This window comes from Rhinopithecus bieti, unplaced genomic scaffold (assembly GCF_001698545.2).
Source record: "Rhinopithecus bieti isolate Rb0 unplaced genomic scaffold, ASM169854v2 scaffold_16180, whole genome shotgun sequence".
NCBI classification, from domain to species: Eukaryota; Metazoa; Chordata; class Mammalia; order Primates; family Cercopithecidae; genus Rhinopithecus; species Rhinopithecus bieti.
This window is the reverse complement of record NW_016808502.1, coordinates 78,114-103,547: the sequence shown is the minus strand read 5'-3', so window position 1 is coordinate 103,547 and position 25,434 is coordinate 78,114. Positions and strand designations below refer to the sequence as shown.

The 25,434-nt window shown below is 40.4% G+C and overlaps 1 protein-coding gene across 3 annotated transcripts in view; it reads right to left on the bottom strand.

Annotated features, from left to right (window-relative positions):
• The window catches only part of DIRAS2 (DIRAS family GTPase 2), a 158,741-nt gene that overhangs the window by 123,483 nt on the left and 9,824 nt on the right, over positions 1-25,434 (bottom strand). For all 3 annotated transcript variants that reach the window (XR_001888131.1, XM_017886790.1, XM_017886789.1), the window contains one exon: positions 23,916-24,017. The gene's annotated coding sequence lies outside the window, so the exon portion shown is untranslated. The remainder of the gene's footprint in view (positions 1-23,915; positions 24,018-25,434) is intronic.

Genomic DNA, 25,434 nt, shown 5'->3' with positions numbered 1-25,434 from the left:
GAGTTGGATTATGGGGGTGTGAGACCCCTTGCTGCTGCTTTTTGTAGCATTTTCCTGATGTCAGGGGAAGACTTGAGTAATAAAATGCATACCCAGGAGAGTCTGCCTTTCTGGGGAGTCTGGATCTGTGTTAGTATATTTCTTGAGTGCCTCAACCAAACGACCCTGAAACAGAGTGGGACTTTCATATTTTCGCTGAGTTATTTCTCTAACCTTGTCATAATTGATTGGCTAAACCACACCCTTTTCCCACTGCATTTCTTCCACAGCACAGCAAGTAGATGATAATACTTGCAAGTCATGACAAGTTAAGTTGAAGAACATAGGCAACTTAAAAAACTCCTCTATAAACTTTTCTGGATTCTCTGAAAACTAGCCAAATTTTCTTTGTTAAATAAAGCCAAATCAGACATAGAAAATAGCACATGTACTCTAAGTGCTCCCCAATTTTCATCAGCTACTTCCTGCAATGGATACAGGTTTGACTTTTAGGGGCTGATATGGGGTCCACTTCTGGAGGTATTGGTTGGACCTACTCTTTTGAGCAGTAAGAGGTATAGGCTGGAGCTAGCTGGATAAGGGGGAGAGGTACCTGATGACCTTGGGATGGAATCCTTTGTTAGAAAACCGGCAGCACCCTCCTCAGAACGGGGGCACTGAGGAGGCTCCAGGAAGGGCATAGACCTTCGGGAAGAGCAGCTAGGAATGCCATTTGATGCAGGGCAAGCTAGCCCCAAAATTGGGGCTTAGCCTGGGAAAGTTCTTGGCTTCACTCAGGAAAGGATTCAAGAATCAGCTGGTGGTAGAAAAAAAATGACTTTATTGAAGCAACAGTGTTACAGCTCTGTGACTGCCCCTGCAGAGCCAGGATACCTCAAAGGCGGTGTGTTTGAGTAGCAGCTCAGAGGCTGTTCTCCAGTTATATTTATACATACCTTTAATTACATGCAAGTTAAGGGGTGGGTTACTCAGAAATTTCTAGAACAGAAGTGGTAACTTCCAGGTGTTGGCACAGCAATGGTAAACCATCACGGTGCTGGTGGGCATGCCTCTTCCCTGTTTCAACCAGTCTTCAGTCTGGCCCAAAGTGAAATCCCACCTGCTACCTCACTTCCAGTGGTGTCTGCAGTGACATTTTGTTCCCTCTTTTGAAATCATTTTCAGTGGGGTCTCTTGTGGGTGGGACATTAAGCACAAGTGCTCAGTCAACTGCACTGAACCAGAAATTCTGCATCTGTGCTGACCTGAGACGCTTTCTGGCAAACCGAGTGTATAAACCATGCAGACCATGGGACAGATGCCACACCGCTCTCTCACACCTTCATGCACGTCCTTCAGTGTTGTGCAGCAGCAGCCTCTAAGGAAAGCAGCCCTGAGATGCATTTTTAAAACATTTTTACTATTTGATTTGATTTTTACAACTGTGAGGCACAGATGTATTACTGGGGAAAAAAATATGTAGAAGACATGGCTGGATGTGTGTTATGAGAAAGAGGTCAAGTGCAAATGAGGAAAAGAGGAACTCATGAACCTCTTCTGCCTTTTGGCGAGTGGCCAGTCAATTGAAACTGTGAAGCAGAAGGTAGCGATGGACAGTCATTCCTGTGGGTGCCACAGGAACCCACAAAGGGGAAACTTCCTCTTTGTCCTTGGAAAAGTCACTGAAAATCAACTGACAAGAGACAGACTAATTGGAGAAAAGGCACACATATTTATTAATGTGCATAGGAATCTTACGAAGATCTCCAAGAAATGGTAAGGTGGTTGACACATTTACACTATCTTTTTTAAGCCTTCTTTGATACAGGGTCTCACTCTCTTGCCCAGGCTATAGTACAATGGCAGGATCACGGTTTACTGTAGCCTCAAATTCCTGGGCTCAAGCAGTCCTTCAAACAATCCCACTTCAGCCTCCTGAGTAGCGGGAACTATAGGTCTGTGCCTCCATGCCTGACTAATTCTTTTCATTTCTTGTAGAGATGCGGGTCTCACTACATTGCCTTGAACTTGAACTTCTGGCCTCAAGTGATCCTCCTGCCTTGGCCTCCCAAAGTGCTGGAATTACAGGCAGGAGTCACCACATCCAGCCTATACACAGCTTAAGGTTACAGAAAAAATGTGGGCTTGGAGTCCACCCAAAAACCGGTTGTGGCAGTAAATCAAGTTATGATGTCAAGGCAGGTTATGGGAGGAAGAGAAGAGGAGGTCTGGCTTGCAAATGTGGTCTTATTATACAGGTGAAACCTTACAGGTAACAGTCCTCAGAGAGAATAGATGGTAAATGTTTATTTCAGAAATTTAAGGCATCAGACTCTGTTAATCTTTTCTTGATCTGGACAAGGGTGAGCCTCAAAGAAAACCTGGCTGCACCATGCTGATTCTGTACAGATGCAAATCTCCCTGCAAAGACAGCTTTGCAGGGCTACCTCTATTTGCAGGCCCTCTGCACAACCACCTCAAAATATGTCAAATAAGGATATTTGGAGGTGAAATATTTTGGTTTCCTCCATTACAAATCCAGATCTGACACAAGATAGTATCATTTACTCACTGTATAGCTTTGGCCAAGTGGTTTGAATTCTCTGTCCCTCAGTTTATCTGTAAAATGAAGAAAATAATAGCACGTACTTCACAGAGTTTTATGATAATTGAATTAATATAAGCAAAAAACTTCTAATAATGCTTGGCACATAGTAAATAACCAACCTGTTATTAGAAGACAGAATCCATGGATTTACTGTTAGTATAAATAATGTGCTCTCTGCTACACAGAAAAGCAGTCTTCAAGGGGAGGATCCATTTTCCATTTGGAATCCAAGCAGAAGCGGCCTCCCTGAGCGAGGAAGGTAGGCCACAAAGAACAGAAGGTAGATCCATGTGTGCAGGGCAGGGCCATGGCTGTAGCAGCAATGCCCATTCCTGGCCACAAGCACAGATGAAGGTGCTACCAGGATCCAGAACCAGGCACTGAAGAGGGAAGTGGGCAAGCCATGTAAGTGATCACAAAGCACTTAGGTCATGAGAAGAGGTGACCCAGACCCCACTCCCCAAACCATCATGACAGGAAGGAAGCACCAACTCGCTGCCAACGGGAGCTTTTTAATTAGTATGTTCATTAAACTGATGCCAGCTCTCATTTCAGAATGTAAATTCAGTCTTTCCCAAAAAATCCTTGGATATCTTCAGGAAGTCCCAAGTTACTGTTAAATGTGGACACTTGCATCCCTTCTATTTTTGCTTTTTCAGAAGCAGACGCAGATTTGAGATCCCAGTAGAAAGAATGTATTTGGCAGGTGCATGGTACCCCAGCAAGGGAGTAGGGACATGGAACCAGGAGGGGAAGGTGAGAACAGGAAGGGAAGGCAGCCCAGCTGTGAGCCACTGGAGCACAAGAAAACTGCAGAACCACCTGTGCTTCTTCCTGAGGGATGACAGAGCCGGGACATTCAGACACCAGCCTGTCAGTCATTGGTGGAGGGCTGCCAGGGTTATTAATTCCCTAGCACTCAAACCACCCCGGACGTGGGCAGAGAGACCTCCTGAGGCTTAGGAGAATGTCTTCAGGCAAAGAAGAAGTTGAAACTCAGATAGAATCCACAGACCACAGGGGTGTGAGTGAGTTACCAACAGTTCCGGTTACACTTACATTTAGGGAGAAGATTCTGGAGCCCAACATAGATAGATCAAGGTAAAGAGCATCCCTCCCAGAAGGTTGCCAGGATGCTCTAGAGCTCATGAGATTTGCTCTTGCTGACGCTGAGAAGCAGGAAGGAGTGGGAATGGAGAGTGCAGGCTTTGAAATCCACCCATCCGGGGCTGCCTCCCTGCTCTGCTCTCACAGCTCTGTGATCTTGCGCAAGTTCCATCGCACCTCTGGGTGAGATTTCCCGTCTGTCAAATGGGGTTGATGATAATACCTGTAGGGCTGTTGTGAGGACCTAACACAGTCATACAGATAAAGCACTTAAAAAGCACTCACCCTTAAGCACTCAAACGTTTGTATTCTACATCTTTTGTCAATTGTCTTTGTTTATAAATGCTCTGGCATGCTGGGTGCTCAAAAGGTGTTGACAATAATTTATTCACTACAACGCACCAAGAATTAAGTGAAATATTGCAAAGAAAATAAAAACTAGCGTTCATCATATCCTACGCTGGGCCTCAGAGAACCAGGTGAGGGTATGTGGCCAATGAGCGACCAATGAAGTCACTGTCAGAGTGGCTTTGTCACCCAAGGAGCCTCTACTAGTTTATTAGGGCAATCTGATTTTGAGATCTTAATCCTAGCAGTGTATGGATATAAAAGACACCAAGTCTAAAAATAATAATTATAAAGATCTTAAAAACAACCCGTGATACTCACAAATCCTTTCGATTGGTAATTTTTGAGACATTGGACCATAACTAATACTTGGCAACAGGGCACCACTGTGCTATCATGAAGCATCATCATCAGTTCCAGTGAAGGTGAAATGGTTTCTATTATAAGCATGTTAATAACTTCTATTAATAGAGATGAGAAAAAGCACAAAACCTTTATCACTTCTTTTCATGCATGGAATAAAATGAGAACTCTATATTACAAAAAAAAAAAAAAAAAAAAGGTTCCCTTTCTAATGCCATCCAAGGAACAATATTCTAAGTGTGCCTACTGAGACAGGATTTCATCTGAATCTATTGCTATGTATTCTCCAACATCCTCTCCAAGAAGATTAGGCCCTTTCCAGCTGAGACTGGTTTTTGCTAGCAGCGGTTAGATTTTCACAATTCCCAGCCCAGGGCAAGGGAGGGCACCTCCCTGAGACTACATTGCCCTCTGCTGGCCATCTGAGGCCAAGTCCGACAGGGAAGGCCTCTGGGGAATTAACGTTTTTCCAAAATAAAGTTTATGAAATTATACATGAGATTTGCATAAAAGGTGAAGTGAGGTTGTTACAGCTGCAAAGTCTCTCACTCTCCAGGGGCAAAATTAAGAGGTGAGAAGTGCACTTGGAACTATCGGGATGGTGAAGGTCACACAGGCAGCGTGGGTTTGGAGTCAGGCTCAGGTTGGACCCTGCTCTGCTGGTACCAGCTGTGCCATGGTGGGCAAGTTGTCAACCCCTCTAAGCTTCAGTTTCTCATATGTGAGATGCGGTAGTCCCCGGGGTCACTTATCCAAAGATTAAAGAACACAATGCACATAAAGTTGTAAGCAGCGTATGTGACACTTCATGTTCTAACAAACGTTTGTTATTATTGTTCCAACTTCCTTCTTGCAGATGCAGAAACTGAAAACTCTCAGGGCTTGACATAGGGACCCAAAGTCACCTGTCTGCCTAGGGATAAGGAGGGGAGTCATCCCAGGCCAAGCCTCCCACCCTCCCCAAGGCGTCCTGGGCTTTCATGAGCATCTTTAGCTCCATCCCCTAGTCACAACCCATCTCAGTGGACACGTGTCCCGGACGCTGAACCTGGCCTACCCCACCGCCCCACACAAGGAAACGTTCCCCGTGGGCTGAGCCTCATACTCTGCTCACATTTGCCCCCCACAGAGCAGTTCACCTGGAGGGTAGCGCAGGTGCTATTCCCGAAAGGCCATGTGAAGCTAGTGCAACTGTCAGAGTGAGGAGGAAATTCCATACAACACGAGCAGTTGGGCTGGGGTGGTAGGCTCGAGGGCAGGGGCTATTCATGACTGAACCATAGAAAAGTCCATTTGTCCATTTTTCTATTCATTCACTCCCAAGTATTTTTTGAGCAGCACATGCTAAGCAAGTCTTCTCAGCACTCACATCGAAGAAAAGAAAAGAGGTGGCCCTGGTCTGCAACACACTTGGGCACCTGGTGGGAGGCCTGGTTCCCCTTTTATGTGGTCTGTCACACTCTCAGGACTGTGACCAAAACCAAATGAGGGCATTCCCATTAGATCCTGCTGAGTGTGCTGTGCCTCCAGTAAACAAGCTTGAGCAGGTGCGGTTCATGTTAACTGAGAACCTCATGCCACTGAACAACACATGTGCTAGCAAGGGTCGCCCACACGTTGCCTCAACACCAGCGCTTATCCTTCCTGTGTCCTTCCTTCTGAATAGCCACACAGCACCAGGACCATTGTGCAAGAATCATTCAAATCACCACCACTAATGGGTTTGGATAGAAATTCCAGAAAAAAACCCAGCTTGACTACTTACTGTCTGTATTCCTTCAATGGAGTGATTAATCTTTCCTGTCTCCAAATTATCATTGGATCATGGCAGTGACAATACTTATTTTGCAAAATTTTTGTAAGAATTAAAGACAAGTAAATATAAAGCCCCTGGTTGCCTACACAAAGTGGACACTGAGGAAATAGCAGCCATTGTTACTATTTCACACCTAAACAAAATACACATATGGACAGAATATATGTATACATTCACATATATTGACACATATAAAAATATGCATGCCAATTTCTGTTGCTGTATATAAAACATATAGTATTATACTGGAAAAGTACAAAGAACATACACTGTAGAGATTACAAAAACTAAATATGTTTATCTCGCCAAATAAAACATTTGAAAAGATACTGCTTTGGGTCATGAAGACAGTTGCTTTCTTATCTCTTTAGTTAAGGAAAATACATATTTTATGGAAAGCTATGGAGGTAGCTTCTAACTAAAAATAAAACTTAAACTTGTTTTGAGGAATAAAATCAGTATCCTCATTTTTTTAATATTTTGAGGAAATAAAAGAGAAATCACATGTATGAATATGCAGTTTAGGTCAACTTACATTTCTGCAATGCAGGATGCTATAACTATGCTGTAGAAATGTACTCCTACTAAAACACTCAGCAGTCATCCCCTCTCCACCCCCAAAAGAAGGTGTTTTTCAGTAGCATCTGCTACTTTCAGATGGTCAAGTGATGGCAGAAGCGATTTACAGTAACCACAAGCGTAAGGTTATAGGGGCAGCCTAGCCTATGATCTCAGGAGCCAGACCGTCTGGCTCTGCCACTTCCTAGATGCCTGATCTTGAGAACCTTCTCTGCCAACCTGTGCCTCAGTTTCCTCTACCAGAAAATGTAAAGAATAGCACCCTGACCTTATTTCAGATTTAAATGAGTTGATGCTTAGAGAACAGAACATAATTAGCACTGTTTGTGAAATAATGCTTTTTGAATTTATTGGCATTTCAAAAATCCTTCAACTGAAAAGAGACCTCAAAGACTCTTGGAGAAATTATACTTAACCATAAGGAAATAGGATACTTTATCAACCCAATAAGGAGCATCTATAGAAAACTTATAGCTGGTGTCATACTGATGGTGACATGAACACTTTCCCCTAAGATGAGAAAGGAGGTAGAAATGTTCACATCCACCAGTTCTACTCAAGGTTGTACTGGAAGTTCTAGGCATTGCTATAAGGCAAGAAAAATAAATAATTAAATAAAAAATATAAAGCTGGAAAAGGAAAAAAAACTTCCTCCATTTGCAGATGACATGACTGTTTGCATAAAAAAACTAAGGAATTTACAAAGAAACCACTCTAACACACAAGTGAACTTACTAGGGTCTCAGGATATGAAGTAAATCTATAAATTTCAACTGCATACTTATATCACTAAAATGGTAAATGAAATTTACAAAAGCCACATACCATTTTATAATAATATAAAATACTTAGAAATAAGTAAATAAAGATGTGTAAGATCTTTACACTGACAACTATAAAACATTGCTAAAAGAAATTAAAAAGGACCTAAATTAATGGAGAGTTATACTATGTTCATAGATTGAAAGATTCACTATTGTTAAGGTATCATTTCTCCCCAAGTTTACCTATATATTCAATAAAATACCAACCAAAACCCAAAGAGGGCTTGTTTGTAGAAATGAACAAGCTAATTTTTAAATATTTATATGGAAATGAAAAAGACCTACAATAACCCAAACAGTCTTGAAAACTAAAATGGGGAAATAAATACCTAATTTCAAGTCTTAATGAAGTACAGTAATCAAGACAGTATGGTATTGGTGTAAGGATAAATAGATCATTAAACAGAATAGAAAGTCCAGAAGTAGACCCACATGTATACAATTAAGAGATTTTTGACAGAAGCATCAAAGCAATGAAAAAGGGAAAGGAAAGTCCTTTCAAGAAATTGTGCTGAAACAACTGGACATTTGTGTAGAAAACTAATAACTCACTTCCTATTTTACACCATACACAAAAATTAATTCAAGATGTATCAGAGTTCTATTACACATAAAAGCAATGAAATTTCTCAAAAGAATAAGAGAATATCTAATGTGGTAGGCAAAGTATTTCTAGACTGCCAAAAAACAGCACTCATCTAAAAATAGGAAAATTGTTCAATTTCACTTAGCCAAAATTAACTTATGCTTATCACAGGACAATGATAAGACAATGAAAAAGGCAGCAATCGACTAGGAGAAAATATTTGCCAAATATATATCTGGCAAAGGACTTCAATTCAGAATATATCTTTTACAGTTCTACAAATTAATAATCAAAAGACAATCTAATTTTTAATGGGCAAAATATTGGACAAACACTTTATAAAAAATAAGAGAAGAGTTGACAAGCACATAAAAATATATTCAACATCATTGGTCATCAGGGCAACTAAGACCACAGTGAGCTATCACCATCACCTCACTAAAAGATAGTCAGATAACATCAAGTGTTGGCAAGGATGAGAAGCAACTGGAGCTCTGGTACACTGCATAAATCTCGTACACAAAATGATACAACCCCTTTGGAACCTTCTTGGCTTTTTCCCAGACAGCCATCTGCTCCATGACTCAGGAATTCTACTCTTAGATTGTAGGAACTTATCCAAGAGGAATGAAAATGTAAGTCCACAAAAAAGACTCATACAAGAATATTCATAGCAGCCCTATTCAAAAAAGCAAAAAAAAAAAAAGAAACTAGACATAGCTCAAATGTCCATCAACAGAAGAACAAACAAATAAATATACATCTCTGTATAATTACAGTAGAAAAAACAAGCAAACTGTTTTTCTCCCACTATACTCAATACAAAACACTTCTGGTCATCAAAGGACAGCAGGGTGTCCTTCTATTCAGTTCAAATCTGATACTATCTACCTGGAGATAGCATCAGATCACACAAGTTGAGGGCTTAGTCTCATAAAACTGTTCCCCCTTTAGATGACAGACCCAAGCCCCAGGTTATGACCTGCACTTAAGCCCACCAGTTATAAATCAGGATTCTTGGCCAGGTGTGGTGGCTCATGCCTGTAATCCCAGCACTATAGGAGGCTGAGGCGGGCAGATCACGTGGTCAGGAGACGGAGACCATCCCGGCCAACATGGTGAAACCCTGTCTCTACTAAAATACACACACACACAAAATTAGCTGGGTGTGGTGGTGCACGCCTGTAGTCCCAGCTGCTTGGGAGGCTGTGGAAGGGGAATCGCTTGAACCTGGGAGGCAGAGGTTGCATGCAGTGAGCTGAGATCACGCCACTGCACTCCAGCCTGGTGACAGAGCAAGACTCCGTCTCAAAAAACAATCAATCAATCAATCAGGATTCCCACAAACCCCTCCTCAGGTTTGATAATTTGCTAGGACAGCTGACGGAACTCAGGGGAACACTTTACTCACATTTACCCATTTATTATGGAGGAGAGTAGAAAGGATACAGATAAATAATCAGAGGGAAGAGATGCATAGTGCAAGGTATGTGAGAAGAAGCAGAGCGCTTCCATGCCATTCCTGGGGCACCACCCTCCATGGTTCATCAATTCAGAAACTCTCCAAGTCTTGACTTTTGGGGTTTTGTGAATGTTTCATTACATAGGCATAATTGATTAATGTATGGGCCCTTGGTGATCAACTCAGCCTTCAGCCCCTCACTTCTCCCCAGAGATCCACTTGGGGCTGAGAGTGCCAAGCTGCTAATCACGTGATTGGTTCCCATGGCAATGAGCCCCATCCTGAGGCTATCTAGGAGTTCCCCCTCACCCATCAGTCATCTCCTTAGCATACAAAAAGGCACTTACCATTTTGGAGATTCCAAGGCAGATAGGAGCTGTATGCCAGAAAACAGGGACAAGACCAAATACAGTGTATTTCTTATTATAAGTCACAGTTATCACAATCAGCAAAAAATAAATAAACAACATGGTTGAATCTTGAAACTATGAGGTTAAGCAGATGAAACTGGACATACAAGAGGACACAAATGTGAATGACAGAGCCTTGGGAGATGTAAAAAAGAAGTACATAAATGTAAGGATCTCATGTAAATAAAGTTCAACAACAGAGAAAACCAATCTAAGATGATAGAAATCAATTTCTTTCTTTTTTTTTTTTTTTGAGACAAAGAGTCTCACTGTCAGCCAGACTGGAGTGCAATGGCGTGGTCTCAGTTCACTGCAACCTCCGCCTCCCGGGTTCAGGGGATTCTCCCACCTCAGCCTCCCAAGTAGCTGGGACTACAAGTGTATGCCACCACACTCGGCTAAGTTTTGTGTGTGTGTGTGTGTGTGTGTGTATGTGTGTGTGTATGTGTGTGTATTTTTTAATAGGCTCTAGAGGATTGAGGACTGACTGCAAGGGGACAATTTCTTAGATGATGGAAATTCTCTATGTCTTGATCATGGCGATGGTTACCCAATGTAAACAAAAAGAGTCAAACTCTGTAAAATATTTAAATAGATTTATTCTGAGCTAAATGTGGGCAACCAATGGCCCATGACACAGCCCTCAGGAGATCCTGAGAACTGTGCCCAAGGTGGTTTTATACATTTAGGGAGATCTAAGACATTAATCAATATGTTTAAGATGTGCATTGGTTCAGTCTGGAAAGCAGGGGCTTCCAGGTCATAAGTAGATTCAAAGATTTTCTGATTGGCAAATGGTTGAGGGAGTTAATATCTTAGACCTGGAATCAACAGAAAGATATCTGGGTTATGATAAGGGGTTGCGCATGCCAAGGTTTACCATGCAGATGAAGCCTCCAGGTAGCAGGCTTCAAAGAGAATACATTGTAAGTATTTCTTCTCAGTCTTCAAGAGTCTACCAGTCTTCGGGTCTCTGTGTTGATGTTAATTCTGGTCAGCTGTGAGACATGTTCGAAGCCCTCCTCCCACCAAACTCCCACTTCCATCATGGACTAAACTAGTTTTTCAGGTTAACTTTAGAATACCTTTGGTTGAGAGAGGGGGTCCTGACTGGGGGCTTAGAATTTTGTATTTGTTTTACATTCTCCTCTTCTGGCCAAGATTTGCCAGAAGCAACATCAGTGGTCACTGAACTTTCATTGTGTCCCATAGCATAGCCAAAGTGGCATGGCTGCCTGCTCTGGGTCCCTCCTGTCCCTCAGTGGGACCCCTATGGCCAAGGGACTTAGGGCCAAAAGATGTATAGCCAATTTAAATGTTTTAGGCCAGACAGGGGTGGATATAGACAGGCATTCGTTAGTCCTTAAAACATTTTTTTCGGCAATAAAGAGCCTACAAACAAAAAGCCAAAGGCAAGTTTACAAAATTGACTTATCTACCTTTCAATTCTACATGTTGAGCTACTGTGATCTTGGTTTTAGTTACAGACTTATTGCAATTAACTATACAAAATATAAGCACTGTTAAAGCCTTTTAAGCTAAGGAATTTAGAGACTTTTGTTGTGCCTCAATGATTTTTGCAGTCTTTTGCTAATTTGTCCCAAGGTGGCTGATAATAAACATTAAAAATAAAAATACACATATATAGGCCAACCACTCACACCTGTAATCCCAGCACTTTGGGAGGCCAAGGCAGGCAGATCACGAGGTCAGGAGTTCAAGACCAGCCTGACCAACATGGTGAAACCCAGTCTCTACAAAAAATACAAAAATTAGCTGAGCATGGTGGCACGTGCCTGTAATTCCAGCTACTTGGGAGGCTGAGGCAGGAAAATCACTTGAACCCGGGAGGCAGAGGTTGCAGTGAGCCGAGATTGTGCCATTGCATACCAGCCTGGGCGACAGAGCGAGACTCTCTCTCAAAAATAAATAAACAAATAAATAAATAAATAAATAAATAAATAAATAAATAATATATATATATGCATAAATGTCATAACTGGGCATATTACACCCAGCAAGCTTTATCACAAGGTATCTTTATAACCTCTCGGTAATTTTCTTTTAATTCTATGGGAAGCAGGAAATTCTTTATGGTTGGGATGGATAAAAGGGTGTCACATACATAATAACCCAGAAGGCAAAGTCCCTTATTTTACTAGCTATTTAGGTATCTAGTAAGATACCTTGGCACCCCCAACTCTGCCCCACCCTTTGGCCTCTCCAGCAGTCTTTGGAGTTCTTACATGGCAGTTCAGGGCTCCAAGAGACCAAGACCTAAGCTATCCATCCTCTAAAAGGCTAGGCTTGAAATAAAAATGCCATCACTTCTGCCACACTCTCTTGGTCAAAGCAGTAATAGGGCAGCCCAGATGCAAGAGGGAGAGTCTATTACACATCAGGAAACCAAGGCCCAGAGAGGCTCAGTAACTTGCACAAGGTCACACAGATAGTAGGTTATAAACTTGGGAGTTGAACCAAATTTGCTCCAGGGTCAATGCTGTAGCCCACTTTGCCATGCTGGTAATAGTAGTCTCCAAACATCTAAACTCTGTGACAATAAAGGACAAAGTCTTATCTTCAGAAGGCAGCTTTAACACACACACACACAAAGAGAGAGAGAGAGAGATGTCTTAGGAAGCAAAATGTGTGAAAGAACTTCATAAATATTGGAGTACTCCAAAACTGTAACTTAGAGATTCTAAAACCTCTTCTATCCTAAAGACAGGCCCCAGGAGCAAAATTGCTGGATGTACCTCTGCCCCATAGTTACAGCACACTGGTCCCAGAGCAAAGCTGATATCTGGAGGGGACCTGTGCACGTGCTGACGCACACACTGAGATGCTGAGTGCTGTCCATCCGACTCTCAAAATAGAAGCATGAATATCCCAACATGGTGCCAATCAATGATTGGTGGGTTTGAGTTATCCTCAAAACTGAATCAGAGAATCTGTTGCCTATGAATCCACACACATATGTCTTTTCTATGTGTACCAATAATAAAAGTCAAAATCTCATCTTGTGAGGGGAGAAGCTTTTGCCCTCAGTTATCAAATCCTGAAAAAAAGTGATAATGAAGCAAAATTACAAAACAAAATTACAAAATTAAAGCAGCGACATCCTATTGGATATTAGATAGAACAATGAAAAGCAAAAGAAACGCCAGAGCTAAATCCAAGTGTTTAAACAATTTGGCATTGATAAAGCTTAAATACCAATCAGTGAGGAGAAGATGGATTGTTGGATAAACTGACTAACCACTAGGGAAAAGAAATAGAATCTCTATCTTGCTCCTTATGACCAAACAAAACCCCAAATGGATTACAAATAATTAAATGTAAAAAGGTGACCAGGTGCTATGGCTAACACCTGTAATCCCAACACTTTGGGAGGCCGGGGTGGGCAGATCACGAGGTCAGGAGTTGGAGACCAGCCTGGCAAACATAGTGAAACCCCGTTTCTAGTAAAAATACAAAAAAATTAGCCAGGCGTGGTGGCAGGCGTCTGTAATCCCAGCTTCTTGGGAGGCCAAGGCAGGAGAATCGCTTAAACCCAGGAGGCGGAGGTTGCAGTGAGCTGAGATGGTACTATTGCACTCCAGCCTGGGCGACAATGCAAGACTCAGAAAAAAAGGAGTGAACATTTTTATATATTTGGCATAACAAAGGTATCAAAGCTAGAAATCGTAGTTGATTTTTTCCATATAAAACATTTAAATCATATTGTTGGCACAAATAAACGAATAAATAAGAGAAAACTAAAGAATGAACTTGGAGAAAATGTTAATAACATAATTGATGAACATATGATCCATTAAAACTTTGTAAATCAATAAAGAAAGATTAGTATCTCACAAAAAATATTGAGACATTTGATGAATAAGGATTTCACAAAAGAAATAAATGTGAATAGTCAACAAACATACAAAATAGTTTTCAACCTCTATAGTTAAAATGATACAAATTAGAAACAAACATGAGATCTCTTTTACCTCTCACCCTGCCCAGGATGAAAACTTAATAATGCCTGGAACTAATGGCTCTGGGTTGCAGAAATGCCTCCCTTGCAGCCTGGCACCAGGAGCTTGCCTGTCCCTATAGAATCTGTGTATGACGAAGGGACAGGCACCCCTTCCTTGGGGCAGATGCAGCTCCCTGCTGGTCAAGCAGAGAGTGGTCTAGGTTTCAGCCCTGCCAGACTCAGAGAGCATCCCCGTGCTGATCATAGCTTGTACCAGGTGGAAGTATAAACCAGAATTGAATCTTTCCTGAGTGCAATTTAGCAACAAGTGTCACAAATAAAACAGCTTCTCCTGACTCTCAACGTTTCTCCTAGGACTGTATCTCTTAGAGCGATTTATCCAGGATCAAAGATGTATAAACAGGGGTGTTCCCTGTATAGTAGTTCATAATAACAAAACCCTGGAGCCAACTGTGTATAAGTCAGGGGTTTGTTAATAACCTCATGGTTCATGCATTCAAGGGAATGATATACAGTCAGTAAGAAGATAGTATGGAAGTATTTCCACAACATGCTATCTAATCCAATAGTCAGCTTACTAAATCACATATGTAACAACATTTACACTTACATTTCTGTATGCAGAGACAGACACTAAAATATTACCAAAAGTTGGAGCATATTTGCCTCTAAGATAGGGATTTGAGGTGTCTTATATTTTACCCCTTTTATTAATTTTTCTATTAGATATATATTATTTTTGAAACATCAGAGGGTTCTTTATCAAGTCTGTTCTACTTATAAATTCTGCACTCATTTATCCCCACCTGGCCTCAAAGTCCCCAGAGTTTCTTTGTAATCTATTTTGTCTTTGACACAAATCACAGAGCACCCCGTTTGGAGAGGAGTGAGCTGCATCTTGAGGACTTACAGACCCAGAGGTGAAAGTATAGCCAACAGTTCAAAACTGTGGACAATTCTGATCAATCAGTCATCTCTTCCATATCTACCTGGCAATCAAATTTTACAGCTATCTATGTTAATAATAACAAAATATACATTATTTAACAATCTTGTCATTTTGAATTGAGTTTCACGGTAGCAATCTCGACCCAGATCAAACTTGGAAATTGAAATCAATCAATTCTTTCACACATTTTTCAATAAAACAGATGTTTACGGACAAGCAGGAAATGCCTATTCATACTGAACCATATTTGAGTCAGAAAATATCATCTCTGTTCCTTGTTTCTAGGCAGTTTTTTCCGAGTACACTTAAAATAGATGATGATTCCCAGCATAGTAATATGTAACAGCATTTAACATCCACACATTTAATACTTTATATTAGAAGACTCTCCAAAATAATGCTACAATTTTTCTCTTTTTTTTTTATGTTTAGCTAAATTTCCCCTGTGGATCACTCGTCATACCACGTATGAACTTAAATAAGCAAATCCATTTGAGTACCATCAAACTGAAAAAAAAGACTAGTTATTTGTCACATAGTGTCAGTTGTGTAAGCTTAATTTTCTACTCTCCGGGATAGGTACCTGTAATCTTAAGCATATGCTCCAAGGAGGCCACAGAGATTATTTGTTTGGGTCAGGGATGAGGAGGTTGCTACTAATACTTCCGCCCCAAGAAAATCTGACAGTAGGAGGCCTATGTCCTGGCGCTTGTTCCTCGGGTCCTTGGAATCTGGCCAACCAAGGTGTTCCACCTGGTATTCTCCATGCCTTGTCCTGCCTGCCCAGAGAGGCACACACTGCTCTCCCCACCCCAACCTCCTCAATAAAAACCCTTTAACTTCAGTGCCTCAGGAAAAAAGAAGAGAAACAGTTCTTGAATGAGAGCGGATTGTTTAGTGGAAGCTCTCTCCAATGAAACAATTATTTGAGTGGCAAAAATTATAAAAAACATGTAAAAATCTCTGGGAATTGCCCTAAAGATACACAGCAAGTAGAAAACTATTTTTGAGAAAAATGATAAAATCTCAGTAAGAACACAAGAGTCCGCATCATCTGAGCCATGACCCGCTCTCATCTCCTCCCCAATGTTCAGCACGACGCAAGCTCTACTCTGGGTGGAGGCCGCCAAGAAGATGGGTATGCTCTCCCCCTGCTCTGGTCTAGAGCTCCAGTTTTACCCCAGCAGGGGCAGGCCATGGGCCTCTCCCATCCCCTCACCCCCATCTTCTGGTTGTAGAAACTGCATCCCAGGACACCAATCTGCTGGTTGCGGAAGCTCCATCCCAGGAAACTGCATCAGGGGAACTGGGGCTCCCTTTCCCCACCAAGCCCCTACTCGTAGAGTGGATGCTTTACCCCAGGGACTCTAATTGTCACTTCCCTAGCACCCTCATAAGACAGAAGTTTCACTCACAGAAGGCTACTGTCCCCACCCAGTGCCCTGCTAGTAGAGTCAGGGTGTCAGCCCAGAAGAAGCAGGCCACTGTCTCCACTCCCAGCTCCAGTGCAAGAGAGCAGAGTTTCTTCCCAGTGGAAAGGCAGGTTGTAAGAGCAGAGAGCTCCCTAGCTCACCCTAAGGGGGCCGACTTTATTTGAAATAGAGGACAAAGTCCCAGCTAAGTATTCTCAAAAACAAGAAGGTCCTTAACAATTAAAAGGAGCCACAAGTAAAACATAGATGCCGGGAGCAACAATGATGCCAGGAGCAAGAAGAGAAACATAGACCAGCTGGAATACTAACAGAGGAAAAGAGGCAGCTCAGAGGCCTCCCAGTGTGGGAGCAAGCCTCAAAGACTGGTAACAGCTGTCCTGCAAATGGCACTGACTTTAATGGGATTTCACTGGAGGAATTATACCTTAGGGCATTGTTGAGAACAACAGAGAAATCAGCAGGCTGCTAGAACAGGCTAAGATCTGTTGTGACACCAAGAACAAACCAGACATAAGCTCAACAAGACCACAGTCATCCTGATGGTCAGAGAGACAGTTTCCACACCCAAGATGGCACTCATGGAAGAGCAACATCATAGGCTGCACGTTGTTAGGGAAATAGATTTAATGGAGTCAAGTAAAGACCCTAAACACATGCTCAAGCAAGCAACACCAACAAGCCCTCAGAGGGAAATCAGTATCAGACGTGTTATAATATATTCTCAAAAATGCTGGCTTTTCTCTTCTTTTCTTTTTTCTTTTCTTTTTTTTTTTTTTTTTTTTTTTTTTTTGAAACAGTCTTACTCTGTTGCCCAGGCTAGAGGGCAGTGGTGTGATCTCAGCTCACTGCAACCTCTGCCTCCCAGGTTCAAGCGATTCCCCTGCCTCAGCCTACCACATAGCTGGGACTACAGGTGTGTGCCACCATGCCTGACTAAATTTTTTGTATTTTTAGTAGAGACAGGGTTTCATCGTGTTGGTAAGGCTGGTCTTGAACTCCTGACCTCAAGTGATCTGCCTGCCTCAGCCTCTCAAAGTGCTGGGATTACAGGCGTGAGCTACCATGCCCAGCCTAAAATGTTGAGTTTTCAACAACAAAATAGTGAGACACTCATAGAATCAGGAACGTATTACCTATACACTGGGACATAAAAAAACAGGCAATGGAAACTGCCTTTGTAAGGACTCAAATGGTGCATTTAGCAGACTTCAAAGGAGTTATTATAAATATTATTGACAAAAAGAGTCAAACTCTATACAATATTTGAAGAGATTTATTCTGAGCCAAATATGAGTGATCAATGGCCTGTGACCACAGCCTTCAGGAGATCCTGAGAACATGTGCCCAAGGCGATTGGGCCACAATTCAGTTTTATACATTTTAGGGAGGCATAAGACATCAATCAATATGTGTAAGACGTGTATTGGTTTCGTCCAGAATGGTGGGACAACTAAAGTGGGAGTTTCCAGGTCATAGGTGCATTCAAAGCTTCAGTGATGACAGTTGGTTGAGAGAGTTATTATCAATAGAAAGGAATCTCTGAGTTATGATAAGAGGTTATGGAGACCAAGGTTTTATCACGTACATGAAGCCTCCAAGTAGCAAGCTTCAGAGAGAATCAATTGTTAATGTTTCTTATCAGACTTAAAGAGTCTTTTCTATTAGTACTATTCCAAAAAGGAGGAGGGTATGATAAGGTATGTTCAGCACCCCTTTCTATCATGTCTTGAATGGGTTTTCAGGTTAACTTTGGAATGCCCTTGGCCAAGAGGAGGGGTCCATTCAGATGGTTGGGGAGGGGAGGCTTAGAATTTACTGTTGGTTTATAATACGTTCCAACAAGTAAAGAAAACCATGCTTTAAAAAATAAGCTAAAGAAGATCCACAAAAGGACCACATTCACCGATAAGAATATTTAATATTTACTCTCAAATTGATCCAGAGATTCAACACAAGCCCTATCAAAATCTCAGCTTTTGTTTTCACACAAATGGACAAGCTGATTCTAAAATTCATATGAAAATGCAAAGGAACCATAATAGCCAACACAATATTGAAAAGGAACAAAGTTGTAGGACTCAAACTTCTTAATTTCAAAGCTTACTACAAAGCTGCAGTACTAAAAACTTTCATACTTGTAAATACTTGATGGATTCGTCCTGCTTACTGCACAGGCAAAACCAATTTACTGAGACCATACCATCACAATAAAAAAAGAGTTTAATTGACACAAGGCCAGCCACACCACATGAGAGATGAAGTTACTACTCAAATCAATCTCAGAAAATTTGGAGGGTAGGATTTTTCAAAGATAGTATGACAGGCCAGGGAGTCTGTTTCTGGGTGGGGCCACATGACTGGCCAGTAGGGTTGGTGGGTCAGGGAGGTCAGCGGGGTCAGTGGGGTCAGCAGGGTTGGTGGGTCCAGGTGAAGCCATTGGTTGTCAGAAATTCACAAACCTAAAAAGGTATCTCAAAAAGCCAATCTTAGTTTCTGCAAGGGTGATGTTATTTGCAGGAGTAACTGGGAGACTTGCAAAACCTGTGACCTTTAAATAATAGCTGGTAATCATGTATGCCTACACCTTAGCAGAATTCAGGCTCCTCACATCCTCCTAACCTGGTGGCTAACAAGCTTTACAAAGGTGGTTTAGTTTGGGGAAAGGGCTATTGTCATTTAAACTATAAACTAAATGTCTCCCCAGGTTAGCTTAGCTCAGACCCAAGAATGATTAAGGGCAGTTTGGAGGCTCATGGTAAGATGAAATTTGGTTAGATCAGCTACTTTTCACTGTCATAAATTTCCCATGTTATAATTTTTGAAAAGGTGGTTTTATAAAGATAAATATACAGATCAATGAAATAGAATTGAAAGTCTAGAAATAAACCTTTACATTGATTTTCAAAAAGAGTGTCAGTTCAATTAACTGGGACAGAATAATTGTTTTTACAACTACTGTCGAGCTGGTACAACTGGAAACCTGCATGCAAAAAAATGACATTGGATCTTGGCCTCACATTATGTATAAAAAATTAAAGTGGATGTTGGGCATAAATGTAAGATTTAAAACCACAAAATTCCTAGAGGAAATCATAGGAGTAAATCTTCACAACCTTAGGTAATAGTTTCTTAGATACTTCACCAAAAGCATAAACAACAAAAGAAAAAAGTTGATAAATTGAACTTCATCAAAATTAAAAACTTTCATTCTGCGAATGATGCCATCACAAAAGGGAAAAGACAACTCTCAGAATAGGAGAAAATATTGGTAAATTCTATATCTAATAAGGGACTTGTATTTGAAATATGTAAAGAACTCTTACAACTTAATGATACAAAGATAAGTGACTTAAGTGAAAAGTGGGCAAATGTTCTGAAGATACACTTCTCCAAAAATATACAAATGACAAAGAAGCACATGAAAAGATTCTCAGCATTGTTAGTCATAAATGAAATGAAAATGGAAATCATGAGATGCCTCTTCACACCCACTAGGATGGCTATAGTCAAAATGACAGACAATATCAAGAGTTGGCAAAGATGTGGAAAAATTGGAACCCTCCTATTTTGCTGGTGGAAACCTGAAAATGGTGAAGCCACTTTTGAAAACAGTTATCAGTTCCTCAAAATGACAAACATAGATTTACTATATGACTCAGCAATTCCACTTCTAGTTATATATTCAAGAAAAAAGGAAAACACACACCCACACAAAAATTTGTATAGGAATGGTTAGTGCAAAATTATTTATAGTAGCCAAGAGCAGAAACTGATGAGTGGATAAATAAAATGTGGCATAGCCATACAATGGAATATTACTTGGTACTAAAAAAGTAAAATACTAGTGCATGCTATAACATGAATGAAAACATTATGCTAAGTAAATAAGCCAGTCACAAAGAGCACATATTATATCATGCAATTGATATGAAATTTCCAGAATAGGCATGTCTACAGAGACAAAAAGTAGATGGGAGGTTTTCCTAGGGCCTTGGATGGGAAGGAGGGAAAGGATTGTATGGGGTGGGAAGCATGAGAAGTGATATGGGTATGGGGTTTGGTTTTTGTGGTTTTAAAAAGTTGTGCCAGGTGCAGTGGCTGACGTCTGTAATCCTAGCACTTAAGGATGCAAAGGCAGGAGTGTAGTGTGAGCCCAGGAGTTTGAGACCTGCCTAGGCAATATAATGAGACTCCATTCTTCACAAAAAAGGAAAAAAGTGTTTTAAAATGTTCTAATATTGATGGTGATGATGGTTGTACAACTTTGTAAATACACTTAAAACAATTTAATTGTATACCTTCAACAAGTAAGCTGGATACTATGTGAATTATATCTTTTGAAAACTGAAAAATGGAACTGCACTTTGAAAATATAAAAAAGAAAAGAATGAAAAGATCTTGGTACGAGAAAACCATCTAATTTTCATTACAGTGAAAAATAACAGCTGAACTACCTTCCGATTATATAATTATATTTTAAAAGAGCAATCTGTTAAGCAAATGATTAGCTACCCACTGAAATAGATGAAAGGGAGGAGTTATTTTTGAGCATAAGTTTTTTCCATCCTTTTGAATCTCCAGTGGCTTGGGTCACGTCTGCCAAGTAAAGGACCCTAATTCAATTATTGAATTGAATTGTTTGCTGCCTTGAATTTCACAAAAAAATAAGGAATCAGGTACACAGAGGAAATTTGACTTGCTCTGAGCTGCACACCTACAAAAGTAGCAGAGCTGAGACTACTATGGCCCGTGCTTCCTGACCCATGGCCAGTGCACCTACCACTGGGTTTAAACACATGTGATCACACTTCAGACACTATCCTTGGTCTTTAAGTAACCTTTCTCTTTTGCTTGTTCAAAAGAGCACTGACAAAAGAAAAATGAGGAAGTTTACTATTGGTAAGTGAAAAGTCACTTTTATATCTGGTTGAATTGGCTAGGGAATACCAGCAGAAGGAAGTTGTTCCTCTGGCTATATCCTGTGTCATTTCGGCAGCTGGACGAATGTGATCAGAAGGTGAAAATCACTGAGATAAGCCACTCACCTCCATCATGCTCATCTATCAAAATGAACTTCCCGTCATAGGACACAATAGGGTTGTTATTTTTTGTTTAAAGGTATACCTACATATGAAAATAATGAATTTTATCTCAGTTTAATGTAATATGCATAAAAATACATCTGATGTTGTCCTAACTATGCAATATTCTCCTTTGTGTGTCAATACAAGTTTATTATTTCAATATGTGGAGTTGGTTATTCTTTTCCTTGCAACCTAAAGCACCTTAACAGATATATCATGTGTAACTTGTGTATTTTTTTAATTTGGAAGAGACAAAAATGAGGAACTTATATCATAAATATTAAAATGTGCAATCACATGAGTCCAGGAATTTGAGACCAGCCTGGCAATGTGGTAAAACCCCATCTCTACTAAAAATGCAAAAAGTCCCAGTTACTCGGGAGGCTGAGGTGGGAGAACCACTTGAGCTGGGGAAGCCAAGGCTGCAGTGAGCTGTGATTGCGCCACTGTACTCCAGTCTGAGTGACAGAGTAAGACCCTGTCTCAAAAAAAAAAAAGTACAATGTATATCCTATAGTAAAAAACATGTGGGGCATTATATTCTGAAAGAACATAGTGAAACATTTACAGAATATCAAGGCCTCGCTATCTAGAAGAAAAGAATCCTTACTTTTCTCATCTTTCTACCTCAAGAAAAAAGGGAAGAGGGAAGAAACAAAAACGCTAAAGTTACAAGTAGTAACCAAACAAGAAAAAGAGAACCACTTAACAAAACGCACTTTGAAAAGCGCTTGCTCATATAAAAACCAGAAGTTGAAGAGTATCACAATGAGGCCACACTCCAACCTCCCAGAAACCATACCTTGTGCGTCTACAAAATCCTGACAATTCTCACTCAAATCTTGAGAGAAGAAGAAAGGGCCATTGTTTATCCTTAGTTTTCTCATTTTGACTGTGGGGTAGTGAAAATGGCTGCAGTGGAGATTAGTGCAAAAGGAAATGGCAGCAATGTGGCATGATTTTGTCAGAGTGTGAGGACTCCAAGCACCCACATTAATTGGGGGAATGAGCTGAAACTTACCCGCCCCAAGATGGACAAGATAAGCTCAGCCTTCTCCCTCCCTCAATGAAGTCTGAAGCCTGCATGTTCCTCACAGTCCCACACTGGAGGGAGGAGCCCAGTTTGTGCAACAGGACTCCAGCTAAGCCCACCCCCACCATTCCCACGCACAAAGGCTATAGAAAATCAAGCTCAAAAGGAATATTAAGCCATCAAAGGTAATCCAGAAAACGGGTAAGAAAAGGATCTGACATAAGGATTTAGGAGCTGCCTTACACAAAGGGGCAGAGCAAAGTGAAAGTCTGAAAAAAGCTGCCAAGTGTGGACAAGATAAAACCAATGAACTTGCAGCTATGCAAACCTTAAAAGACAATAACATGCACTAGTTAAAAATAAAATCCAGTCTGAAAGAATTTTTAAGTTCACAGGCTACAAAATTTGATAAGAACCTGAATTCAATTTTTTTAAAAAAAACTCAAGAATCAATTGAATAACCAAGAGAAAATAACTAAAAAGAGCAAGATAGAGAGATCCAGAGATAAAGAAATAATTTGAGGACCAATAAACCTACCTACAGGTAAATTATAAATAACAAGAAATGAAGCAGACCTAGCTAAACAATTTAGTTACTGAAAAAAAAGAAAGGGAGAGAGAGAAAATCACTGTGAACCAGGAAGAAAAATAATAGATTACTACAATCAGAGAAAAGATAATAGACATTGATGACAAAAAATTAATTAATATCCTTGAAGAGAAGAATCTAACAAATAAAAAGGTGTTTAAAAATCACACAAGAAAAAATTATTTGAATGAAGATCTAAATCTGCCAATTAAAGGGTGCATTGTGGTTAAGAAATAAAAGATGACCAGGTACGGTGGCTCATGCCATCACTTTGGGAGGCCAAGGCAAGAGGATCACCTGAGGTCAGGAGTTCGAGACCAGCCTGGCCAACATGGAGAAACCCTGTCTCTACTAAAAATACAAAAAATAGCCAGGTGTGGTGGTGCACGCCTGTAATCCCAGTTACTCAGGAGGCTGAGGCAGGAGAATCACTTGAATCTGGGAGATGTAGGTTGCAGTGAGCCAAGATCGTGCCATTGCACTCCAGCCTGGGCAACAAGAGTGAAACTCCATCTCAAAAAAAAAGAAATAAAAGATGCTGGTTGATCTGTATCAGTATATATCCTTGTCAAGTTTCTTAATATCTCAGTTTAAGAAAGGTTCCTTTAGCAACCTGGAAAGAAGAGCAAATCACCTAAAAGAGGGCAAAGGACTGGCTGTTCTCACATTTCTCCAAAACAACATTCAATGCCAAAAGGGCAAGGGAGGAAAATCTACCAAGTCTAGGCCAAAGGGAAGTAGGATGGAGACACAATGTACCCACCTTGATGTCACTGCAATACAACAGCAACAGAATAACATCCTGAAAGTGGAGAGCATTGATAGATGCAGTAGGTGGGATCACGTCTTCACAGAGTCCATCCAGCTAATCAATAAAGAAAGTAGGAATGAGATGTGGTGGTAGAAAGGTCTGGAGGTGCATATGGCATCCTTTTAAATGGAGAACTAAGAAGAGACCACTGAGGGTTTATGGTTACAAAAAAATCAAAATTTTTAAACTTAACTATGTAAAACTCACATAACTAGAAAAATGTGAGAGGTGAGCTGAGGTGAAGTGGAGTGAGAGAGGTAATTGGTTCATGTATCATAGCAGAGTTACTGATACTGTCTGAAATTAAAGCTCATGGTTTAGAAGAAATGACTAAAACTGCTTACTATTGTCATTTTTTTCCTTTAATCAAAGTGGGATCATTCCAGAAGTGATACATTTGTGGCAAAGAATCATTTCTATAAAATCAGCAATTCTTTAGACCCCATTTCAGAATTTTTTATTCTGTTAAATTTAAGTAGAATTAAGTATCATATTTAAAATGGATAAAATGTATAACATATGTATTATATTTAAAATGATGCCCATTTTTATATCTATTGCCATGTGTATATATAGAAAGGTAATTTTGTAATGGTCACCGAATGTTAATGATGTTTATGTCTGGAATTTGGGATGTTTCTATTTCCTTTGTACTTTTATTCATTTAAGGGACTGCCTATTAGGAATAGTTGCCACTGTTACCAAAAAAACTGTTTTTTACATTAAACACTATTTTGTAGAGCAGTTTTAGGTTCACAGTAAAAATGAGAGACAGGTACAGAGGTTTTCCGTATACCCACTAACCCCACACATGCACAGCCTTCCCCTTTATCAACAGCCCCCACCAGACTGGTACATTTGTTACAACTGATGAACCTACTTTGACACATCATAATCATCCAAAGCCCAAAGTTTACATTGAGGTTCCCTCTTGGTGTTGTATATTGTATGGCATTTAACAAATGAAAAATGCTGTGTGTCCACCATCGTAATATCATACAGAGTACTTTCACAGCCCTAAGAAACCTTATGTGCTCCTTCTATTCATCCTGCCCTTCCCACCAGCCCATGGCAGCCACTGATCTTTTTACTATCCAGATAGTTTTGCTTTTTCCAGAATATCAGCTGTTGAAACTATATAGTATGTAGCCTTTTCAGAGGGCTTCTTTCAGTAATATGCATTCTTTAGTAATATGCATTTAGATGTCCTCCATTTATTTTCATAACTTGCTAATGCGTTTCATTTTAGTGTAGAATAATATTGCATTACACTGATGTACAACAGCTTATATATCCATTCACTTACTGAATGACATCTTGTTTGTGTCCAAGTTTTGGCAATAAACTTAGTAAATAAAGCTAGCGTAGACATTTGTGTGCAGGTTTTTGTGTTAACATAAGGTTTCAACTCCTTTGGGTAAATGCCAAGAAGAACAATTGCTAGGTACTACTTTGGTAAATACCAACTACT